We start from the raw sequence: 25,679 nt of genomic DNA on the forward strand, positions 1-25,679 counted from the left end.
TGCTTTAGAGCTGCATGGTTTTTATTTATTTATTTTATTTCCAAAAACTCATAGTTTTGAAGATGGGTGAAATCTAATCATTTTGAATGTATATGGGAAAATGAATGAATGCATAAGAGGCAAAAATCTATCCAAAACAAATTACAACTTTTCACCCTTTAGCCCCATGTAAAAAATGCATTCACCATTTTCACACAGAAGGATTTTTCCCTTTTTGATTGCAAAAATTACCACATTTTTTCTGTGAAAAATAGAAAAATAAAATAAAAAGATTAAATGGTTTTTAATGTCATAAGATCAGTGAAAATGTTTTTCACAGTCCTCTATGTGCAATTTGACTCAGCATACAATAAGAATGACTCAGTGCTGAAAGAGTTGATATTGTATATCTAAATGACATGGAAAACAAATTCTGTAGCCTAAGGTACAGAAATAAATTGAAACCTAAACTTGCCCTAAATATTCACTGTACAACTGATATTAATATCTCCAAGGTTTCACACCATCAACTACTTTGATATGTGAATTTTGCCAGTGTCTGAAACAGATTTTATAAAAAAACTTCCCATTTTGCTCTGCCCAGCACTTTTTGATAGTTCATAGGGTAAGAAGCAATTCTCACTATGAATTAAATATATCTGAAAATAACAATTAGTTACAATCGGCATTTCTAAGCCTGGTGGTTATCTTGCTAAAACACTGAAATTAGTTATGGGACTAGTATGTGCATACCCAATATAAGGGTTTGTTTAAATAAAGAAATGTTTTTTCCTCCTGTTTAAGACTTGTTTAATAATGAGAAATATAATCATTTAATTAATCTCTGTGACGTCTGAAAATTTAATTTGTATCTGACCTGGTTCCTTTAGGAGGGATGAAGTGTACTTGAAGATAAAGGGGAATAGTGATAGGTAAGCCTCAGTTACCAAAGAAGTAGAAAGGACCCGGTAGAAGGGTGTTCAACTCTCTGCTGAATACCACAGCAGGAGGGAATTATGTTTGCTGACATAAATACATAAGGAAGAGGGCAGGGAGGTGGTATACACAAAACACAGAAGGGTGGTAAACGCAAGTTGTTGAACTCTGACACAGCAGGAACGATAACCTATTTCCTTTTTTTTTTTTGGTCAGAAATAGGAAACAGACTATTGTTCCTGCTGGATTCTCTCTTACAGTTCAACAACTTCTGTTTATATCTGTGAACATCCTCTTTCTTATATATTTGTGTCAGCAAACATAATCCCCTCCTGCTGTGGCCTTCGGTAGACACGTCCTTTCACAGCATCCCTACTTGCTGTCTTTATTTGTATTTTATTTTTTGTCTGGAGGGTAGGGGGAGCACGGGGAGAGAAAATAGGGCCTTCACCTGAAGATTTCCACGTCCACAAAAGGTAAACATGGGGCGAGGGAGTAGCTGCAGGCACCACCCTTGAAGGTGAGCCTGATGCCCACAGAAGGAAGATCTGCAGGCCTCCTCTGAAGGAAGAGAGCAACCTCATGATAAGGTCAGCAAAAGCAAGACTAGGAAGGATGAGGTCAGTCACTGGAAGGGAGGGTACTGAGAGGGACAGCCAGTTGGAGAAGTCATAGTGGGAGACAGACAGAGACTCTAGTAAGAAGTGGAGGTGGTATCCGGGAGATCATGAGAAATCTTTAAATAAGTTTCCAGTAAATATTCAGACTTTCAGAAACTCAGCTGAAGCTCCCAACCAGATGAGGTTCACTTCTCACTACTATCTGTTCCATACAATTCACGATTTATTCATAGATACTATTAATTTTCAGACTGTGGTGCTCATAGCTGACATATTAGTTCCTTTAATCTTATTTTCCCATATCATATCCTTCTGTCACAATCCAGCTATGTCACTAATAAGATAACTAATCGTCATAATACATTACAACAGGAGTGGCAGCAACCACTATACTTAATGCTGTATAATCATTTATGTTCTAACTACCTGCTTTTGGACACTCACAATTTTCTTTTGGATTGATTCTTTTCAAACTTGTTTTCTGTTTTAAGATTTATTTGTTTATTTTAAGTTTAAGCAGAATCAGTGTAGCCCTGTTGGTGTGAAAGGAGAGTGACTATTTTCTACAATAAACATATTCTTATGACTTTCTTTGAAACAAACCCACAGTCACATTGGAATGGTGTTGAAAGCTGAAATTTGGCATAGGAATAGCATTCTCGTGTGCTGCAGAGAACATTGATTTCAATTTGACCGAGTTATGAGCCTTTGAAAATCACGTGCAGCACAGTACATTGTGTTCAGGATTTTGTTTTCCTATGCTTGTAAAATGTGCAACTCAGGAAGTCTGCAATATGTATATCTGTCCAGCTAATTTTAGCTATGTCATGGAAAGTATATAGATGCTGTGTATATGCTGGGTCCTGCTTTCTACTAATATGGTAGCCATCTAGCTTTACTAATGCAAGTACTCTTGAAAACTGAATTTTATGTACTCTTTGGTAAACACAAATTTTGATTGTCTAGTTAACCAATAACAGCACAAATTTCAAATTTTAGACTTGTAAATACAATTCAAAATTCACACTGTTTGCTATACTGTATAAGTCATCCAAGAGGGCAACAATCAGACCCTTGAACAATAACCAGTGCCTTATGTAATGGCATGTACATGGAATATTCACAATGAACTGCTCACAACTGACTCACAGTACAAGAATTATTTGGTGAAGACACATTTTTAACAAAAAATTCAAGAATCCCTTAGTTTATTCTTTCTCGGAAAAAGAGGCAAAATTCATCCAATAAAACGTTCATTATGAATTATTTTACCAGTTCTAACATTTAGGAATGAAGATTTGTTATCTTAGATAACAGCAGAGTCTATGACAGGTTTCAGAGTAGCAGCCGTGTTAGTCTGTATTCGCAAAAAGAAAAGGAATACTTGTGGCACCTTAGAGACTAACAAATTTATTTGAGCATAAGCTTTCGTGAGCTACAGCTCACTTCTTCATCCGATGAAGTGAGCTGTAGCTCACAAAAGCTTTTGCTCAAATAAATTTGTTAGTCTCTAAGGTGCCACAAGTACTCCTTTTCTTTTAGCAGAGTCTATCTACACTAGCACTTTTGTTGGCAAACCTTTTGTCTATCACAGGTTTGATTGACACAAATTTCACCGTCAGATGTGCTGGTGTGGAGAGTGCTATGTCGGCTGGAGACATTCTCCCATCAACAAAGCTACTGCCACTTATTGGGGGTGGTGTAATTATGTCGATGGGAGCAGCTACACGGGAAACCTTACAGCAGAGCAGCTGCAGCGGTACAGCTGTGACACTGTAAGTCTGTAGTGTAGAAATAGCCTGAGATGCCAAGTCCAAATAATAAGATCTGACAGGGGGTGAGACATCATTCAACAACAATATGTTTGAGTGTGTTGCATATGAGAAAAATTTAAGTATGAAAATTAAACAATATGTCATATTTCCCAGTGTTGTGTGCCCTGGCCATTATGCATTAAGTTGTGTTGCATTGGGGTGCAAGGACAAAGAACCTTGTATAGCCCATATAAAGACCAGACAGAATTACAGCACCTGGGTCCTGAAGAGGCAAAGAGAGTTTCTTCATCTGCACAGTGCCCCCAAAGGAACAGGAAAGAACGGGGAAGCAAGTGGGCAAAAACTTTGACCCCTTCACTCTCCAGCTCGCCAGACTGACCAACCACATGGGAGGGGTAAACTACAGCCCACAGACAGAGGAATTAATGGGTAAAGTACCTAAGGAGATTCCTCATAACTCCCAGCAATTGATCCCTCAGTATCCCCCGGCTGAACCCAAACCAGCTGCCAATGTCTCTGATCCCCCAACCAACAATGTACCACCTTTTCCCCTACCTCTGCTCGAGCCTCTGCCACTGGTACTCCTGTTGCCCACCTTCCTCTCTTCACTTTTGTCTCACAATCTCACCCACCCTGAGATGCTGGCTGTCTCATCTCCCCCTACTATAACTGTCCCCACCCAGCCAGTGCCTCAACAGCACAGCACCACACAAAGTCCATGCTAAACAGAGACTCCTGTACAACTGAATGTTAAGCGCTGATCACCACAAGACTCCATGGCAGATGACTCCGCTACAGCTCTACTTCTCCCTCAGTCTTCCCAATTTTTCATCTATTAATGAACTTTTCTCTTTTAAAGTTATCCAGATGAACAGATTCCCTAAAGCCCAACTATAAACAAACACAATCTGTACAGTACTTTCTTAGTCATTTTGAGATGATCACATAGCTGTAACTCTATTAGGGCAGAGTTAAAGGTGTGATTGTTATCTGAATGTAAGCCAATGCCACAACTGAAAAGGGAAGCCATAAAATTCTACATTTCTAACTTATTTTCTAAACAGTGTAATTCTTGCAAAGTAGCGTACAGTCAGGCCATTGATATGTATCCACAACATTTCTAGTCTATTCAGTCCTTTTTGGATTCTTTTACCACCACCATTGCAACAGAGCTCTTTCATTTCACTTTAACTATGAGAGAGAGAGAGAGCGCGCGCGTGTGTGTGTGTGTAATATCTTTCTTAGTTCAAAGTTCAGATTGTGTATTTGAGTATGATTCTGATGAACTGAATGTGTTCCCTGGACATGACTGCATAGTAGAAAGGAAAGGGTGTTTGCTATGGAAGCAAGGAGATGGTGAGTGCATTTGGGCCCTGTGACAGAGTGTACCAACCCCACACTGATGAGGTGAGGGTTAAGGAGTTGCTCCAAATGGAGTGAAGGTTCAAAATGAAGCAACTCAGCTCAATCTGGGCTTACTAAGCAGGACAGAAGATGCTGCAGCCTTCTGCAGAGGAGCCGTTGGGCTTCCAAGAGCTGGGACTAGGCCTCACAGTCAAGCTGCTGCAGACCCTTCAGCCATGGATGCCAAACAGTCACAGAAAGAGGGAAACCATCCAGACAGTGGCCCCAAAGAACTCCAAGGGGAACCCCAAGACAGACCAGTGATACCAGAAGAGGATCTGAAGCTGGGATAGGAAGTAGCCCAGACAGCAGAGGTAGGGGTGCCCATCCTGTGCTGTGCAATTTGAATTATTGTTTCTTTGAGCCCTGGGTTGGAACTTGGTGAAGCAGAGAGGGCTGGGTTCCTTCCCCTGGCCACTGGGTGACACAGCTGCTGAATCCTGTTGCTGGGTTAAGGCAGCCACTGACTCTTGCTACTGGGTGACACAGTCCAGACTAGAGCATAGGCACTAGATCAGCGGTTCTCAACCAGGGGGTCTGCAGCCCCCTGGGAGTCCGTGAGCCCTTTCAAGGGGGCCATGGAGCCCCACGTCTGAAGCCTAATGGCCAGCGTCCCCACAGGGCTGAAACCGGGAGTTGCAGGGCTGAAGACCTGATCCCTAGGGGTTCACCTAGGGAGGTGGCAGAATCTCCATCCTTAGAGGTTTTTAAGGCCCAGCTTGACAAAGCCTTGGCTGGGATGATTTAGTTGGAGTTGGTCCTGCTCTGAGCAGAGGGTTGGACTAGATGACCTCCTGAGGTCCCTTCAAACCCTAATATTCTATGATTCTATGAAGCCATGATCCCCAGTGCCCCCCATAAGGCTGAAGCTGGGAGGTGTGGGGCTGAAACCCCGATCCCCAACGCCCCCCCATGGGGCTGAACCCCGATCCCCAGGGCACCCTGTGGGGCTGAAGCTGGAAAGTGTGGGGCTGAAACCCCGGTTCCCAATGCCCCCCATGGGGCTGAACCCTGATCCCTGGTGCCCCCTGTGGGGCTGAAGCTGGGTGGTGCGGGACTGAACCCCTGAGCCTCAAGCCCTGGTACTCCCTGTGGGGCAGAAGCCATGAGCCCATGGGCAGAGTTGGGGACATGCAGGGCATTATCCCCCACCCCCGAAACTGCAGTGCAAGATCACGGCAATCCCAGGGGCAGCTCCATGCCTCCCCCCTCATCTCCTCTCCCCACCCCCTGGCCAGGTCAGAGGTGGGAAGCCAGAGCCGGGCAGTGCAGGGCAGCTGCTGCTCTGGTTGGTGCCATGGAGCAGCCAACAGCAGCGTTCCTTCCTCTCCTGCTGGGGCTCCAGGTTGAAGCTGCTCCTCAGCTCCAAGCCCACTTTGCTCCCACAAAGGCAGCCAGTAAGAGCGCCCCAGGCAGGGAGACCCGGCTCTGTGGCTGGCACACCCCTCCGGGAACAGGGACTGCAGGAGAGTCCTCCCAGCATACAGCCCCTAATACCCTCTCCCTACACCCTGAGCTATGCCCTCTGTGCACCCTGAACTATCCCTGCCCACACACAGCACCTAGCCACCCCCCTCCCTGCACCCTGAGCTACCCCCTGCTGGAACACAGCCCCTAGCCACCTCTGTCCCTGCACCCACAGACACCCCATGTGCACACAGCCCCAGCTACCTCCTCCCTGCAAGTTGAGCTACCCCCATGCCCACACACAGCCCCTAGGTACCCCATCCCTGCACCCTAAGCTGTTTTCAAACTTTTTGAGCTAAGCTCCCCACGTTTGAGTTATAATTTTTGGTTACATCTCCCCCCACCCCCCAGACAGGCTGGGTAGCCTGCTGAGGTGAGTCAGGGGGCGGAGGTGGCACTCCCTCCCTGGACCCGTCAGGTGGAGGTGGCTCAAGCCCCACTGGCCCCTGCCCCCCCACAAATAGAAGTCAAACTATGCCTATGCCCAAGACCCCTGCCCTGAGACCCTCTCCCCACCCCCACTGGGCCCTGGAGTTTGTATAGCATGTTGAGGGGGGGCTCAGAGAGAAAAAGGTTGAGAATCCCTGCACTAGATGGTGTTACTGTTGGCCTTGGACTCAAAACGTCCTTTGACTGGCACTGTGAGGTGTGGGTGGTAGAGGGAAGTGAATTGAAATTTTGAGATTGGGTGGGATGTTAACACTGTCTTTACTGGCAACCTCCTTGATTGTTAATGGCTGTGTTGTTCTGAAATTCACTTCAGCATCCTTAAAGATAAGTGAGCAAGGTTTGTGGGTGTGAACTTATTATTTGTTAAGCACTAACACTATTCTTAGCACTGTACAGCACATGTAAGAGAGATGGTCCCTAGCCCCAGAATCTTACAATCTAAACTGATATATCTCAATCTAAATAGCTTACAGCCTTGTGTTTGTGGGAGGCAGTATCAAATTTTTCCAGACAAGTCTGGATTTGATTAAGGTAGATACTGTAGTGTCCATCTACTTTTTTTTTTTTTTTTAACTAAGAGCTAGGTCTTAATTTTGATATGTTTTAAACATAAGTCTAATAATGCTACAGAATATTTGGAAATTGAAATAGTGACTTTGTTTATAGACAGGTGCCTGATTTACCCCATAGTCATAAAGAGGTAGGTTTCAATTTCTATCCACTGTGTCTACAAGGGCAGCTGTACTGGCAAAGCACTAACTCCCAGAGAACTATAGTTGACTACAGGTTCCAGGCCAACAACTTTTCTTCCCAGCCCAGCTTCTCCTAACTTCTGGTGTGTGCCAGTCTCTTACAAGCCACCCAGTAGAAAAGGGGTTTCAGGTAGCTTGAGCTACTGACTCATCGTAGGGTTATGACCAAGGCCAGCAGGGTGGCAGAAGTCCGAAAGTCAATGAATGTGATGCTGGATTGACCCAAAATTAGAAGCAAATCTACCTTAGACCCATGTAAAATAAATGTCCTGTCTTCACTTTTAAGGCTCTCTACCATTTAGTTCCTCCCTTTCTCTCTTCTCGTATCACTTCTGCTTACTCCCAATGAAAATGTCAACACTACACTAACCTGGAACAAAGAATCACCAATCCCTTGAAGGAAACAAAATTTCAAACACATTTTAAGAAGTCCCTCTCTCTTTAGGTCAAGCAACAGTTCTTCGGGTCTATTTCTTGGCAGGAAAAGAGAGTCAATTTTTCTCCCCAGAAGCATCAAAATAAACGGTTCAAGTAGACAGGAAAATAAACAGGGGGATTCCCTTATGATAGAGTCAAAGGAGCAGTTTTGGGTCACCTTTGGTCCAGAGTTTAACCAAATACAAAAAATGTTCCCTTCTCTGTAGGGTTCAGCTAAATAATACAGGTCCATCCTTTCGGGAAAACAAATATGAAGAGTCCTCTTCTCAGCGAGGTGACAAATAAACACACACAGTTAATGAATCTAGGTAGGGATCAACTGAACAACTCAAATTCTCCTCTGTAGCAGTGGCAATAACTAAAAGACCAACAGTCTCAGCCATGTGGCTCTATGAAACACAGTCCTCTCTGCTTAGACTGGAAGAATAAATCACCTCTTCGCTTGCAGGAGCCCTTAACTCTTATGGGACTAGTATTATTACTGAGCCCTAGCTGAAGAGCCATCCTTCAAAATCTGACAGCAGATGTGGTCACTGTGAGGAGTGGAAGAAGGAGAAAATCTTTGCTCATCCCATACTGAAGGGATGTAACCTCTTCAGTGTCCTACAAGGCACACACACATCCCATCACATTCCCACTGACTCTTCCTTTCCGTCAAACAAGCCTCTCTCTCTCCTCTTCAGCTTGGTCCATGCTGCCCCTATGTGCGGACCACTTCCCTTTCCTTGTACATCATGGCCCAAATCCTTTCCAGTGCACAAAACCTGACTACATTAACTTTGCACAGGGATGTTCCACAGGAACCAAAGGGTATCCTTCCATCTAGCAGAAATATTCCACTACTGTTACTGTATCCTGTGTACTTTAATAGCATCCTATTTGGGGGACAGTAGTGGCCAGTAGATCTGATTACTCCAGCCGCTTCATGCCCCAAACCTCTCTGGGCTACAGTGGATGGACCACCCAGAGAGAGCACAGCTCTGTGGAAAAAGAGAGTGCAGACCTACTGCACTGATTCTTTGTGGCATTCCCTAGACCCCACTCTGATTGCTTACAATGCCTTTTAGGTAAGACGAGTAGGACACAACAACCATCCTCTCCTCATTCAAATATTTCATTAAAACACACTTCTTACGTGAAAACATTCAATGGTAGTCCATCAGTGGGGGGTCAGAGAAAGAAATGAACAATAAAAATATCTGCACTGCTTCAAGATTGGACTCCAGTCTCTGGATATCTAGTCTGTAATGTGTCTCAACTGTACTGTATATTCAGTTTCTAGAGTTAGTCTTTTAGCTCAAGCGGTACAGAACTGTGCTTTGAACCTCTGGTACACTACTTACAAATACAGTACATAAATTCTAGAATACGATATATTATTGCAGGTTTCAGAGTAGCAGCCGTGTTAATCTGTATCCGCAAAAAAGGAAAGGAGTACTTGTGGCACCTTAGAGACTAACAAATTTATTTGAACATAAGCTTTCATGGGCTACAGCCCACTTCATCAGATGCATAGAATGGAACATATAGTAAGAGGATATAGTACAAGTACTCCTTTTCATTTTGCGGTATATTATTGCATGATTATAGAATGACTGTTCATAATTTACTAGTGCAGTAATATTCCAAGGCAACCTAAGTCACTAGTAACACACAGGAAATGCATAGGCAGTAGTTATATGGTTTGTACAAAACCAGGGCTGGTTCCTTGGAAATGGGGCGAGAGTGAAAATTTTTAAACTTGTTTTTTGCCTCTTTTTAAAAAAATTGTATTTGTGGGTTCAAGCTTTCAAAATGTTTAAAAATATAATATATTGTGTATTCTGGGTATGTTACATGGCCTGTTCCTGAAATTATACCTCCAATAACTGCCTTTTTAAGTCAGCCATCACTTTTATTATCCTTTTTTCTTTCCATCTACAAGTCTCCCATTCTCTTATCTTAATCTGCTCTCACTTTTGTGAGAGCTAGTTTCCCCGCAATCCTGTCTTCCCTCAATCTGTTCTCTTCTCTTCCCTTTACATTCTTTGTTTCCCTCCCCATACCCTGTATTTTCTGCTTTCCTTCTCTTCATTCAATACTCACATATTCAAAGTGTCAAGAGAGAGCATTTGGGTGATATCCTTGATGCCTGCCAGCTAGAGCACAGAAAGAATGAGGAATGAGAAATCAAACCAACTAGGATATAATTGTTCACTGTTTACTGCATTGTTTGTTGGCACTTAAGAGACTTCGGTTCTTTTTAGGGTCCCTTTGCCTACTCCATAATAATAATAAAACATAGTAATAGTAAATAATGATAGCACTCATATAGCTTTATCTTATCTGATGACCTCAAAGCTCTTTACAAAGGTGGGTAGCTATTATACACCCCATTGTGTAGGCAGGAAACACTAGTATGGAAAGGTTACGTGATTTTCCCAAAGTCACAAAGTGAATCAAACAGAGCCAGGGATAAAACCGAGGATCTTCTGACTTTTAGTCCAGCACCCCATTTACTAGCCCAATGTATACTGCCCCTACATTTGCAATTTTTAAAGTGTTCTTAGAATACAATGAGCTATGTATAAATATGGACATACAAATGTAGCTATAATATTGCAATGGATTAGCTAGTAAGTATCCATCACAGCCCCCTAGCAAATGAAATCAGATCTTCTTAGTTGCATGTTATAGACTAGGGCTGTCAATTAAATGCAGTTAACTCAAGCGATTAACTCAAAACAAATTAACATGAAGTTAAAAATTAATTGCGATTAATTAGTTTTAATCATACTGTTAAACAATAATAGAATACCACTTGAAATTTATTATAGATATTTTGGATGTTTTTCTACATTTTCAAATATATTGATTTCAATTACAACACAAAATATAGTGTTCACTGCTCACTATCTTGTTATTTTTGATTACAAAAATTTGCACTGTAAAAAAGATAAACAAAAGAAATAGTATTTTTCAATTCACCTCAGACAAGTACTGTAGTGCAATCTCTTTATCATCAAAGTGCAACTTACAAATGTAGATATTTTTGTTACATAATTGCACTCAAAAACAAAACAATGTAAAACTTTAGAACCTACAAGTCCACTCAGTCCTACTTCTGGTTCAGCCAATCGCTAAGACAAACATGTTTGTTTACATTTATGGGAGATAATGATGCCTACTTCTTATTTACAATGTCACCTGAAAACGATACTAGGGATTTGCACGGCACTGTGCCCCTTCATGCTTCAGCCATCGTTCCAGATTACATGTTTCCATGTTGATGATGCTTATTAAAAAAATAAGAAATTAAATTCAATTCATGACTGAACTCCTTGGTAGAGAATTGTATGTCTCCTTCTCTGTGATTTTACCTACATTCTGCCATATATTTCATATTATGGCAATCTCAGATAACGACCTAGCACATGTTGTTTTATTTAAGAGCACTTTCACTGAAGATTTGACAACAAAACGCAAAGATATCAATGTGCGCTTTCTAAAGATAGCTACTGCACTTGACCCAACGTTTAAGAATCTGAAGTGCCTTCCAAACTTTGAGAGGGACGAGGTGTGGAACATGCTTTCAGAAGTCTTCAAAGAGCAGCACTCAGATGCAGAAACTGCAGAACCCGAACCATCAAAAAAGAAAATCAATCTTCTGTTGGTGGCATCTGACTCAGATGATGAAAATAAACATGCGTCAGTCTGCAATGCTCTGGATCGTTATCGAGCAGAACCCGTCATCAGCATGGAAGCATGTATTCTGGAATGATGGGAGAAGCATGAAGGGGCATACAAATATTTATCATATCTGGCACGTAAATACCTTGCAACATAATTCCTTGCACCGTAAATTTTGCACAAGCAAATATAGCTGAATTATAAATATTACTTACTATAAAATAAGTTGCTCAGTGTACAGCAGATTTCTTCCAATAAGAATGTTGGAAGAAAAAATGGCTTTGAAAGTAGTATTCACACTTCAGTAATTATGAGATAACAATTTACTTAACTAGGGTTCAGTAATATTGAAATTAAGGATCCCGATTTAGGCACCTAATTTAGATTTGACAAGACAATTATTGTGCAGTGTGTTAAAGAAACAGTGTATTGCTCTGAATAAACGTGTCTCTAATAAATTATGTTCTGCTTATGTATCTGTGATAGGGTTGCTAAATGTAAAAAAAAAAAAAAAAAACCACACACCACCACCAGTCAGTAAATCATATAATTCCCTTATTAAAGTTAAATACACATTTTGGACCCTTACTATAAAGAATTGTTCAGGCTTCTATATATGTGATTAGCAATTTGTCTACAAAAACTTCAGCTCAGCTTGTATCTGACCATTGAAATAATTTTGCCTAATTTGCCAACAAATAGGTATAAAGAAATTTAAAATTTCATAAAGAGTCACTGAAATACATGTCCATTGGTAAGAACAATACTAATTAAGTGGGCCAGCTAGAGAAACAACACTATGACACATTTTATCCAGAAGTACAGGTTGTTTAACCAGTTAAACAAGAATGTCTTCTTACATTAACAATGATCAGTGCTAGCATATTAGTAACAAGTATTATTAATAGTTTAGTTTAAATAAATAAAAAGAATGAGCAAGCTTTTTTATCCCATTATAACACACATTACTATAAAATATTTCTGAAGTATAAAAGCACTGGTCAGTGCTAGTGTAGTTAATGACCTGGTTGTACGGCTGTTGATTAATCACAGTTAACTCAAAAAAATTAATCATATTTAATCGCACTGCTAAACAATAGAATACCAATTGAAATTTATTAAATATTTTGGATGTTTTTCTACATTCTCATATATATTGTATTCTGTGTTATAATTTAAATCAAAATGTATATTATTTTTATTACAAATATTTGCACTGTAAAAATGATAAACAAAAGAAATAGTATCAATTCACCTCATACAAGTACTGTAGTGCAATCTCTGTCATGAAAGTGCAATTTACAAATGTAGATTTTTTTGTTACATAACTGCACTCAAAAACAAAGCAATAAAAGAGTATTATTATAGAGCCTACAAGTCCACTCAGTCCTACTTCATGTTCAGCCAATCACTGAGAAAAACAAGTTTGTTTATATTTACAGGAGTTACTGCTTCCGACTTCTTGTTTACAATATCACCTGACAGTGAGAATAGGCACTGTTATAGCCAGCATCGCAAGATACCTACATGCCAGATATGCTAAACATTCATATGCTGCTTCCTGAGGACATGCTTCCATGCTGATGATGCTCATTAAAAAAAATGTTAATTAAATTGAACACCTTGGGGGAGAATTGTATGTCCCCTGCTCTGTTTTACCCACATTCTGCCATATATTAGTTCTTTTTTGAACCCTGTTATAGTCTTGGCCTTCAGAACATCTTCTGGCAAAGAGTTCCACAGGTTGACTGTGTGTTGTGTGAAAAAATACTTCCTTTTATTTTAAATCTGCTGCCCATTAATTTCATTTGGTGACCCCTAATTCTTGTGTTTTGAGAAGGAATAAACAACACTTCCTTATTTACTTTCTCCACATCAGTCATGATTTTATAGACCTCAATCATATCACCCCTTAGTCATCTCTTTTCCAAGCTGAAAAGTCAAAGGCTTATTAATCTCTCCTCATACAGAAGCCATTCCATACTCCCTAATCATTTTTGTTGCCCTTTTCTGTATGTTTTCCAATTCCAATATATCTTTTTTGAGATGGGGCCACCACATTTTCACACAATATTCAAGATGTGGGTGTACCATGATATTTTCTGTCTTATTATCTATCCCCTTTTTTTTTTTAATGATTCCCAACATTCTGTTGGCTTTTTTGACTGCCGCTGCACATTGAGTGGATGTTTTCAGAGAACTATCCACAATGACTCCAAGATCTCTTTCTTGAGTGGCAACAGCTAATTTACACCCCATCATTTTATATATATAGTTGGGATTATGTTTTCCAATGTGCATTACCTTGCATTTATCAACACTGAATTTCATCTGCCATTTTGTTGCTCAGTCACCTAGTTTTGAGAGATCCTTTTGTAGCTCTTCGCAGTCCGCTTGGGACGTAACTATCTTGAAAAGTTTATCATCTGCAAATCTTGCCACGTCACTGTTTACTCCTTTTTCATTCATGAAATAAGTTGAATAGGACTGGTCCCAGTACAGACTCCTGGGGGACACCACTATTTACCTCTCTCCATTCTGAGAACTGACCATTTATTCTTACCCTTTGTTCCCTATATTTTAACCAACTACCAATCCATGAGAGGATCCTCCCTCTTAACCTATGACTGCTTACTTTGCTAAGAGCCTTTGATGAGGAACCTTGTCAATGGCTTTCTGAAAATCTAAATGCACTATGTCCACTGGATCCCCCTTGTCCACATGCTTGTTAACCCCCTCAAAGAATTCTAGTAGATTGGTGAGGCATGATTTCTCTTTACAAAAAACATGTTGACTCTTCCCCAATAAATTATATTCATCTATGTGTCTGACAATTTTGTTCTTTACTATAGTTTCAACCAGTTTGACTGGTACTGAAGTCAGGCTTACCTGTAATTGCCAGGATCACCTCTGGAACCCTTTTTAAAATTGGTGTTACATTAGCTGTTCTCCAGTCATTTGGTACAGAAACTGATTTAAACGATAGGTTACAGACTAGCTAGAACACTTTCACTGCAGATTTGACAAAATGCAAAGAAGGTACCAATGTGAGATTTCTTAAGATAGCTGCAACACTCAACCCAAGGTTTAAGAATCTGAAGTGCCTTCCAAAATTTGAGAGGGATAAGGTGTGGAGCATGCTTTCAGAAGTCTTAAAAGAGCAACACTCTGATGCGGAAACTGCAGAACCCAAATCATGAAAAAAGAAAATCAACCTTCTACTGATGGCATCTCACTCAAATGATGAAAATGAACATGCATCACTGCGCATTGCTTTGGATCGTTATCGAGAAGAACCCCGTCATCAGCATGGATGCATGACCTCTGGAATGGTGATTGAAGCATGAAGGGACATATGAATCCTTAGTGCATCTGGCACAAAAATATCTTGCGACACCGGCCACAACAGTGCCATGCGAATGCTTATTCTCACTTTCAGGTGATATTGTAAACAAGAAGCGGGCAGCATTATCTCCTGCAAATGTAAACAAACTTTTTTGTCTGAGCGACTGGAAAAAGGGCTGAGTAGACTTGGAGGTGCTAAAATTTTACATTATTTTATTTTTGAATGCAGTTTTTTTGTACATAATTTTACATTTTTAAGTTCAACTTTCATGATAAAGAGACTGAACTACAGTACTTGTATTAGGTGAAATGAAAAATACTATTTCTTTTGTTTTTTCAGTGCAAACATTTGTAATAAAAAATATAAAGTGAGCGCTGCACACTTTGTATTCTGTGTTGTAACTGAAATCAATATATTTAAAAATGTAGAAAACATCCACAAATATTTTAAAATAGTATTCTATTATTGTTTAACGGTGCAATTAATCACACGATTAATTTTTTTAATCACTTGACAGCCCTATTTTTTACAAAATACTATTTTTAAGATTGTTTTAAACACTATAATAATAACTGAATGAAAGCTTCAAGTTGGAATAACACTTTTTTTTTAATCACAAGCATAATTTAAGGTAAGGATTAGAGTTACGCATAGAATGGATTTTTTTGGTTTGGGGACTGACACCACCCCCCAACCAAAAAAAGATCTAGTTTAATTCACCAAAATCATTTTCCTTTTTTTATTGAAGAACTTTAAACAATCTCACTTTAAATGGACTGAAACATTTCAAGTTGATTCTAAATGGAATTTTATGGGGGAAAGGGTTTGATTCATTTTGAGTCAATCAAAATGTTTTAGTCAACTCAATACAATTTTTAAAAAGATTTTAGTTTTGATTTGGCAGTTTTCAGTGTTTTTCATGCTTTTGTGTGATTTTTTTAAAAATGGGCATTTTTTAATTCAAAATGTCATTTTAAAATGAAATGTGTCAAAATGAAAGAGTTGAAACAATGTTTTGATTTAAAAAAACATTTTTTCTTGGCTGAAATTCTTTGTTGAATTCAACTCAATTTTACAAATAGTTTTGGATCATGAAAAACATATTTTTTGATGAAAATCTATTCATCATAAAAATTCTGCCCAGATGTAGTCAAGATCCTGCAACTGGATTCACATAGGTGAATCCCTGTGTGTGCACAAAGGCCCATTGTAGTCACATATCCCTATGAACCAATTGTAGGATCTAGCCCTTAGTAATTTTTACAGTTCCTTTTTACATAGTGTGACAAAGTTCCTGCTCTACCTTGGTGGGTCTTGTGCATATTGGTGGATTTGCTCACCTTGGAGCTTCACGACAGCCCTCAGCTTGGCCGTTTTTCTGAACCCACAGTCCAGGTTGACTCCTCCTGTGTCTGACCAGGAGTTGAGAGGATTTGGGGGGAACCTGGATCCACCCTCTATTCTGGGTTCCAGCCCTGTGAAATGCAGCTGTCTAGAGTGCCTCCTGGAACAGCTGTGCAACAGCTATAACTCCCTGGGCTACTTCCCCATGGCCTCCTCCCAACACCTTCTTTATGCTCACCATAAGACCTTCCTCCTGGTGTCTGATAATGCTTGTACACTTCAGTCCTGCAACAGTCTGCATTTGCATTCTCACTCTCAGCTCCTAGTACCTCTTCCTCCCAGCTCCTCACACGCAGACCACAACCTGAAGTGAGCTCCTTTTTAAAACCCAGGTGCCCTGATTAGCCTGCCTTAATTGATTCTAGCAGCTTCTTGATTGGCTGCAGGTGTTCTAATCAGCCTGTCTTAATTGTCTCCAGAAGGTTCCTGATTGTTCTGGAACCTTCCCTGTTACCTTACCCAGGGAAAAGGGACCTACTGAGCCTGGGGCTAATATATCTGCCTTCTATTACTCTCCTATAGCCATCTGGCCCGACCCTGTCACAAGAGCATTCCTATAACTCAATATATTTTCAAGTTCTAGGACAAATATACATTGTATAACTAGAGATGTGTCTTTTATATTTTCAAATTGCATTAAGTTTGAGATTCATGTTATTCACTTGTTCATTAACTTTTCTCTTATGCACATTAAAATTGTATCAGTATTAGAATCATAACTGATCAATATTTTACAAAATAGCAAAGCCAAGGGCTGAAGAACAACTTTGTGAAGGAATGACCTACGATTCATCAATAAGCACAACCTTGCAATGGCATACAAGTAACTAATGTAACTACCTAAACAATAAAATAAGATAAAGCTGAAAGCAACTAAAAAGCATATTATTGAAAAATTGATCTACTATTCTGCATTAGCTAAACTGGAAGATTAAGGTCTAGGAAACCCCTGCAAGTAATAATACTTCCCCCAGAATGAACCTCACCCAGACTTCCACTTTGTCTTTTACCTTTCACCCTCTGATGTTTGTCATCCCTTTTTTAAGATTACATTTCCTCTTTAGCCTAACTATAACCCCTGAAGGCTATGATAAGAAAACAGAAGGGGGAAATGTAAAGATGTATTTTGAAGGATAAATATGGGTGGAACGAACACAGATACTGGGTATTCTAGTAGAGCGACATTTTTATGATAAAGGAAATGACTTCTAACTGGCGACAGTCCTGAGAACTATTGCTTTTATTGTGGAAAACAGACAAGATAAAATCACTAAGATAAAAGCTCAATACTAAATTAAAACTACCACTAACACCTCATACAGTTATTACTCCATACTAAGTTACACACTTAAGAGAAATGTCTCATAGAAAAAGCCATCTTCAACTCTCTTCTGATCAAACTGATACTTACCAGTTTCTATCCCTCAAAATTAATTTATAAATTCATTTTAACGGTCAGAGAAACTGCATCTATTCAGCATTCTTTATCAAAAATAATATCAGAAATCTTCAATATTAAAGAACTTTCATACACAGTCTAGAACTAAAGGAGGGGGAGAAGGTTCTCTTTTTTAAAAAAAAAAGTATGTATCTTATTAATATTCCCAAATATAACTAACTTAAACATAAACCATTTTCCTTTCCTTTATTGGCCCTCTCTTGTAATTTCTTTCTACTTTTTCTATCTGTCCAAAATATTTGCATTTAAGCATGACCTTCATATGATTCAACTCTCTTTAGACCTGGGCTGGCATGTTGCTAGGCTTATCTGGTGTGCTGTTGAGTTTACAGCCCCACTCCTGCAAAGAAAGTTAAATGCACCTATTTCATTACTATTTGATAAGTAGCTTGAGCTACAGCAATGCAAAGAATTACTATTAAGACCAGTGAAACATATATGGAAGGCTCCACAAGCCAGTGACCTCAGTTTGCTCAGATGTTTTAACCACACAGGTTTCCAACAATTATCTTAGTAAGATTCCTACTTCACCAATGAGCATGTGATGCACTCTGCATGTCTGAAATGTCCCTGTCTTAGATGTGAAAACTCAGGGGGACTCATTCCTACGTTGATATCGTGCCTGGGACAGAGACTGAGGAGATAATGTGCCTTCTGGATACTAGGACTGCCAGGGGACAGTTAAACCTAGCATGGTTTAAGGGCGGGCAGCTTCTTGGCCTGCTCTAAACTGGTGCTTCAGCTGTAACATTATATGGGCCATTCCAGCAGCCAGAAATAGCTGAGGCATGGCAGTGCCTCACTGATGCCCCATGTACCAGGGCATCCTGAAACAGAATCAGGCTGGTAGAGCAGGGTTAATTATGCTCCTCCTCCTAAGGAAGCCCCTTAAACTGGAAACATTCCCTGAAGGAACTTTAGGACTACTTTGCACCCGTTATATCTGGAAGTCTGCTGACGTACATGAAGTAGCTGCAGTAACAAAATGAACTCCCCCAGGTCTACTCCTCCCTCTATACAGTGCCAGGGACACCGCTGGATCAATAAATATCAACCCCTATAACCAACGCCAGAATGATTGTAGCAGTAACCAGAGCAATACATAAGAGCTGCGGAGTCGGGAGACTTATTCTGGCCGAATTTTCCCACAGCTCAGGAGACAGGATCCCTCCTTCCTTCAGCCCCACCTCTCAGAATAATAAATTGATCGAGTTGCTGTTTTCAGAAGTTCCCACGTCTCCCTCTGGAGCCTCCCCCAGTCTGCAAGTGCCTTTGTACAGTGTGAGCTAGACTCGGGCAGCCTCCGGGCGGGGGGCAGCGCAGCCACCCCCAGCGAGCCCGGGCCAGGCTTATGCCGAGTGAACTCAGCACTGCAGGGCTGCCTTCCACGCGGCCCCAGCTGCCCCTGAACGAACCAGCCGGGCGATGCCGGGCGGCCGGGCCGACCCCACCTGCCCCTCCCGGGCGCGTCCGCTTCCCGCCCTCATCCTCCATTCCTCTCCCGCGGCCTGCCGCCGCCGCCGCGCTCGCTGAACGTCGCCAGCCAGCGCCCCCGGCCCGGGCCGCTCTGGCAGCTGCACCCCACGGCTCTGTCCCTGGGCAAGCCAGTTGCTGTAGGGCGCTGACAACGAGACTGGCCGCGCTGGCCCGCGGTCTGCCCAGTAGCACGCCCCAGCCTGGGGCAGCTCCAGCGCGGGGGCCGGGCTGTGTGGCGACAGCGCTACGGGGGCACGTCGTGATGCTACCGCCGCCGCCTCCTGCTGCGGCGCGGACTCAAGGGCGTGAGCCCAGCGCGCTCGCCTCCCCCCCCCCGCCCCAGCGCTGCCCAGCCGCGGTTCCCAGCGCAGCTAGCGCCTCACAATAACGGGCAGTCACGGGAATGGCCCCGGCCTCGTGGCCAGAGAAACCTGCCCCGAGGGATGGAGCGGTCCCACCGTCAGCGCCCTGCGGTGCGGGGCAGCGCAGCGGGGGCGGCTTCGGCGCTTCTCTCCGCGGCTCCCGAGACTGGCCGGGGGCCGCCGGGTGCCCAAGCCCCCGCCACACAGGGGCACTTCAGCTTGCGGGGATGGGAGAGAGCACAGGCCGCCGCTCCTTGTGTGCGCCGGCGGCGGCTAGCAGGGGGGCGGGGGGGGGGGCAGCGGCAGCTCACAAACAATCCAAGAGCAGCAGCAGTTGGAGTGGTGCCGTGTGGGGGGGTGTGTGAGAGAGAGACTGAGGCTGTCACGTGCTAGGGTACCCGCCCCTTGCCCGCAATGCAAGGGCAGCAGCATCTGTGGTGTGCCCCTGACACACACACACACACACACACACACGAGTGTGTGTGTCAGTGACTGAGGCTGTGCTGGGATACCCGCCCCTTGCCCCCAACCCGAGGGCAGCAGCATCTGTGGTGTGCCCCTGACACACACACACACACACACACACACACGAGTGTGTGTGTCAGTGACTGAGGCTGTGCTGCGATACCCGCCCCTTGCCCACAATCCAAGGGCAGCAGCATCTGTGGTGTGCCCCTGACACACACACACACACACACACACACACACGAGTGTGTGTGTCAGTGACTGAGGCTGTGCTGGGATACCCGCCCCTTGCCCCCAACCCGAGGGCAGCAGCATCTGTGGTGTGCCCCTGACACACACACACACACACACACACACACGAGTGTGTGTGTCAGTGACTGAGGCTGTGCTGCGATACCCGCCCCTTGCCCACAATCCAAGGGCAGCAGCATCTGTGGTGTGCCCCTGACACACACACACACACACACACACACACACGAGTGTGTGTGTCAGTGACTGAGGCTGTGCTGGGATACCCGCCCCTTGCCCCCAACCCAAGGGCAGCAGCATCTGTGGTGTGCCCCTGACACACACACACACACACACACACACACACGAGTGTGTGTGTCAGTGACTGAGGCTGTGCTGCGATACCCGCCCCTTGCCCACAATCCAAGGGCAGCAGCATCTGTGATGTGCCCCTGACACACACACACACACACACACACACACACACACACACACGAGTGTGTGTGTCAGTGACTGAGGCTGTGCTGCGATACCCGCCCCTTGCCCACAATCCAAGGGCAGCAGCATCTGTGGTGTGCCCCTGACACACACACACACACACACACGAGTGTGTGTGTCAGTGACTGAGGCTGTGCTGCGATACCCGCCCCTTGCCCACAATCCAAGGGCAGCAGCATCTGTGATGTGCCCCTGACACACACACACACACACACACACACACGAGTGTGTGTGTCAGTGACTGAGGCTGTGCTGGGATACCCGCCCCTTGCCCCCAACCCAAGGGCAGCAGCATCTGTGGTGTGCCCCTGACACACACACACACACACACACACACACACGAGTGTGTGTGTCAGTGACTGAGGCTGTGCTGGGATACCCGCCCCTTGCCCCCAATCCAAGGGCAGCAGCATCTGTGGTGTGCCCCTGACACACACACACACACACACACACACACACACGAGTGTGTGTGTCAGTGACTGAGGCTGTGCTGGGATACCCGCCCCTTGCCCACAATCCAAGGGCAGCAGCATCTGTGATGTGCCCCTGACACACACACACACACACACACACACACACGAGTGTGTATGTCAGTGACTGAGGCTGTGCTGCGATACCCGCCCCTTGCCCACAATCCAAGGGCAGCAGCATCTGTGGTGTGCCCCTGACACACACACACACACACACACACACTCGTGTGTGTGTCAGTGACTGAGGCTGTGCTGCGATACCCGCCCCTTGCCCACAATCCAAGGGCAACAGCATCTGTGATGTGCCCCTGACACACACACACACACACGAGTGAGTGTGTGTGTCAGTGACTGAGGCTGTGCTGCGATACCCGCCCCTTGCCCACAATCCAAGGGCAGCAGCATCTGTGATGTGCCCCTGACACACACACACACACACACACACACACACGAGTGTGTGTGTCAGTGACTGAGGCTGTGCTGGGATACCCGCCCCTTGTCCCCAACCCAAGGGCAGCAGCATCTGTGGTGTGCCCCTGACACACACACACACACACACACACACACACGAGTGTGTGTGTCAGTGACTGAGGCTGTGCTGGGATACCCGCCCCTTGCCCACAATCCAAGGGCAGCAGCATCTGTGGTGTGCCCCTGACACACACACACACACACACACACACACACACGAGTGTGTGTGTCAGTGACTGAGGCTGTGCTGGGATACCCGCCCCTTGCCCCCAACCCAAGGGCAGCAGCATCTGTGGTGTGCCCCTGACACACACACACACACACACACACACACTCGTGTGTGTGTCAGTGACTGAGGCTGTGCTGCGATACCCGCCCCTTGCCCCCACCCCGAGGGCAGCAGCTCGTGCGGGGGGGGTGTCTGTGGCAATGAGCGGGCCTGCTTGGGCATCCTCTCTCCGCACGCCAGCCGATGCCAGCCGCGCTTGGTGCAGCGTGTGTGCCGCTCAGTGAGCCCACGGGGCCGCCTGCATCCCAGCCGCACCCCGGCGTCGGCAGCGGAGGCTCTGCGGAGCGTGTCGGGGAGCGGCTCCGCGGGCAGCAGCCGCTCGGCACGATGGGCAGGCGAGCGAGCCCCCTTCCCGCCCAGGCAGGCGCCGAGAAAAGCGGCCGCCGCCGCCTCCCTCCTCAGGGGTCGTTACCTGCTCTCTAGCTTGGGCTGGGGGGGCTGGATCTCATCCCGCGCCGCCGCCGGCTCCTCTCGCTGCCACGGGGCGAGTGGATGGATGGATTGATGCACCATGACGTGGCCGCCGCCGCCGCCGCCCTTGTGTGTGTCTGGGGCAGGCTCCCGGGCCGGCTGCCGCTCGCGGCCCAAAGTACCAGGCGCCGCTTTCCCGGGGAATGGTGACAAAGGGGGAGCCGTTGCGGCCGCTACAGCAGCAGCCAGGTGGGCTGGGCGAAGGCTGCTGCCGGAGACGCCTCCTAGGCTACCCAACCGGGCTCCTGGCCCTGCCCGATGGAACGGGAGGGGCGCCGACAAGGCGGGGTGGGGCGAGCGGGTGTCAGGCCGGAGGGGCAGCAGTGGTGGGGGGAGGAGAGCGGGTGTCAGGCCAGAGGGGAAGCAGTGGTGGGGGGAGGGGAGCGGGTGTCAGGCCAGAGGGGAAGCAGTGGTGGGGGGAGGAGAGCGGGTGTCAGGCCAGTGAGGCAGCAGTGGTGGGGGGAGGGGAGCGAGTGTCAGGCCAGAGGGGCAGCAGTGGTGGGGGGAGGAGAGCGGGTGTCAGGCCAGAGGGGAAGCAGTGGTGGGGGGAGGGGAGCGGGTGTCACGCCGGAGGGGCAGCAGTGGTGGGGGGAGGGGAGCGGGTGTCACACCGGAGGGGCAGCAGTGTTGGGGGGAGGGGAGCGGGTGTCAGGCCGGAGGGGCAGCAGTGTTGGGGGGAGGGGAGCGGGTGTCAGGCCGCAGGGGCAGCAGTGGTGGGGGGAGGGGAGCGGGTGTCAGGCCGCAGGGGCAGCAGTGGTGGGGGGAGGGGAGCGGGTGTCACGCCGGAGGGGCAGCAGTGGTGGGGGGAGGGGAGCGAGTGTCAGGCCAGAGGGGCAGCAGTGGTGGGGGGAGGAGAGCGGGTGTCAGGCCAGAGGGGAAGCAGTGGTGGGGGGAGGGGAGCGGGTGTCAGGCCAGAGGGGAAGCAGTGGTGGGGGGAGGAGAGCGGGTGTCAGGCCAGTGGGGCAGCAGTGGTGGGGGGAGGGGAGCGAGTGTCAGGCCAGAGGGGCAGCAGTGGTGGGGGGAGGAGAGCGGGTGTCAGGCCAGAGGGGAAGCAGTGGTGGGGGGAGGGGAGCGGGTGTCACGCCGGAGGGGCAGCAGTGGTGGGGGGAGGGGAGCGGGTGTCAGGCCGGAGGGGCAGCAGTGGTGGGGGGAGGGGAGCGGGTGTCAGGCCGGAGGGGCAGCAGTGGTGGGGGGAGGGGAGCGGGTGTCACGCCGGAGGGGCAGCAGTGGTGGGGGGAGGGGAGCGGGTGTCACGCCGGAGGGGCAGCAGTGGTGGGGGGAGGGGAGCGAGTGTCAGGCCAGAGGGGCAGCAGTGGTGGGGGGAGGAGAGCGGGTGTCAGGCCAGAGGGGAAGCAGTGGTGGGGGGAGGGGAGCGGGTGTCAGGCCAGAGGGGCAGCAGTGGTGGGGGGAGGAGAGCGGGTGTCAGGCCAGTGGGGCAGCAGTGGTGGGGGGAGGGGAGCGAGTGTCAGGCCAGAGGGGCAGCAGTGGTGGGGGGAGGAGAGCGGGTGTCAGGCCAGAGGGGAAGCAGTGGTGGGGGGAGGGGAGCGGGTGTCACGCCGGAGGGGCAGCAGTGGTGGGGGGAGGGGAGCGGGTGTCAGGCCGGAGGGGCAGCAGTGGTGGGGGGAGGGGAGCGGGTGTCAGGCCGGAGGGGCAGCAGTGGTGGGGGGAGGGGAGCGGGTGTCACGCCGGAGGGGCAGCAGTGGTGGGGGGAGGGGAGCGGGTGTCACGCCGGAGGGGCAGCAGTGGTGGGGGGAGGGGAGCGAGTGTCAGGCCAGAGGGGCAGCAGTGGTGGGGGGAGGAGAGCGGGTGTCAGGCCAGAGGGGAAGCAGTGGTGGGGGGAGGGGAGCGGGTGTCAGGCCAGAGGGGAAGCAGTGGTGGGGGGAGGAGAGCGAGTGTCAGGCCAGAGGGGCAGCAGTGGTGGGGGGAGGAGAGCGGGTGTCAGGCCAGAGGGGAAGCAGTGGTGGGGGGAGGGGAGCGGGTGTCACGCCGGAGGGGCAGCAGTGGTGGGGGGAGGGGAGCGGGTGTCAGGCCGGAGGGGCAGCAGTGGTGGGGGGAGGGGAGCGGGTGTCACGCCGGAGGGGCAGCAGTGTTGGGGGGAGGGGAGCGGGTGTCAGGCCGGAGGGGCAGCAGTGGTGGGGGGAGGAGAGCGGGTGTCAGGCCGGAGGGGCAGCAGTGGTGGGGGGAGGGGAGCGAGTGTCAGGCCAGAGGGGCAGCAGTGGTGGGGGGAGGAGAGCGGGTGTCAGGCCAGAGGGGAAGCAGTGGTGCGGGGAGGGGAGCGGGTGTCAGGCCAGAGGGGAAGCAGTGGTGGGGGGAGGAGAGCGGGTGTCAGGCCAGTGGGGCAGCAGTGGTGGGGGGAGGGGAGCGAGTGTCAGGCCAGAGGGGCAGCAGTGGTGGGGGGAGGAGAGCGGGTGTCAGGCCAGTGGGGCAGCAGTGGTGGGGGGAGGGGAGCGAGTGTCAGGCCAGAGGGGCAGCAGTGGTGGGGGGAGGAGAGCGGGTGTCAGGCCAGAGGGGAAGCAGTGGTGGGGGGAGGGGAGCGGGTGTCAGGCCAGAGGGGAAGCAGTGGTGGGGGGAGGGGAGCGGGTGTCAGGCCAGAGGGGAAGCAGCGGTGGGGGGAGGGGAGCGGGTGTCAGGCCACAGGGGCAGCAGTGGTGGGGGGAGGGGAGCGAGTGTCAGGCCAGAGGGGCAGCAGTGGTGGGGGGAGGAGAGCGGGTGTCAGGCCAGTGGGGCAGCAGTGGTGGGGGGAGGGGAGCGAGTGTCAGGCCAGAGGGGCAGCAGTGGTGGGGGGAGGAGAGCGGGTGTCAGGCCAGAGGGGAAGCAGCGGTGGGGGGAGGGGAGCGGGTGTCAGGCCAGAGGGGAAGCAGCGGTGGGGGGAGGGGAGCGGGTGTCAGGCCACAGGGGCAGCAGTGGTGGGGGCAAGGGAGCGGGTGTCAGGCCAGAGGGGCAGCAGTGATGGGGGGGAGGGGAGCGGGTGTCAGGCCAGAGGGGCAGCAGTGGTGGGGGGAGGGGAGCGGGTGTCAGGCCAGAGGGGCAATAGTGGTGTGGGGAGGGGAGTGGGTGTCAGAACAGAGGGGCAGTAGTGAGGGGGGAGCCTCCTCAACTTCCTAGATTCCCAGAGTCAACAAGGCCTCCAAGATCATTTGACTTATGCACTCTTACGTGGGCAAGAGCTCCTGCCCTACGCGCAGACATATATGTAGTATCTACAGCAGGGGTGGGCAAACTTTTTGGCCCGAGGGCTACATTGGGGAAT

At 47.5% G+C, this 25,679-nt stretch overlaps 1 protein-coding gene across 1 annotated transcript in view; it reads right to left on the reverse strand.

The window, feature by feature from the left end:
* Window positions 1–22,694, reverse strand: part of SLC16A7 (solute carrier family 16 member 7) — a 153,617-nt gene extending 130,923 nt beyond the window's left edge. Inside the window, exon 1 of the mRNA XM_038387199.2 lies at window positions 22,371–22,694. The gene's annotated coding sequence lies outside the window, so the exon portion shown is untranslated. The remainder of the gene's footprint in view (window positions 1–22,370) is intronic.
* Window positions 22,695–25,679: the final 2,985 nt, after the last annotated feature.

Source organism: Dermochelys coriacea, chromosome 1 (assembly GCF_009764565.3).
Source record: "Dermochelys coriacea isolate rDerCor1 chromosome 1, rDerCor1.pri.v4, whole genome shotgun sequence".
In the NCBI taxonomy this organism is placed as follows: Eukaryota; Metazoa; Chordata; order Testudines; family Dermochelyidae; genus Dermochelys; species Dermochelys coriacea.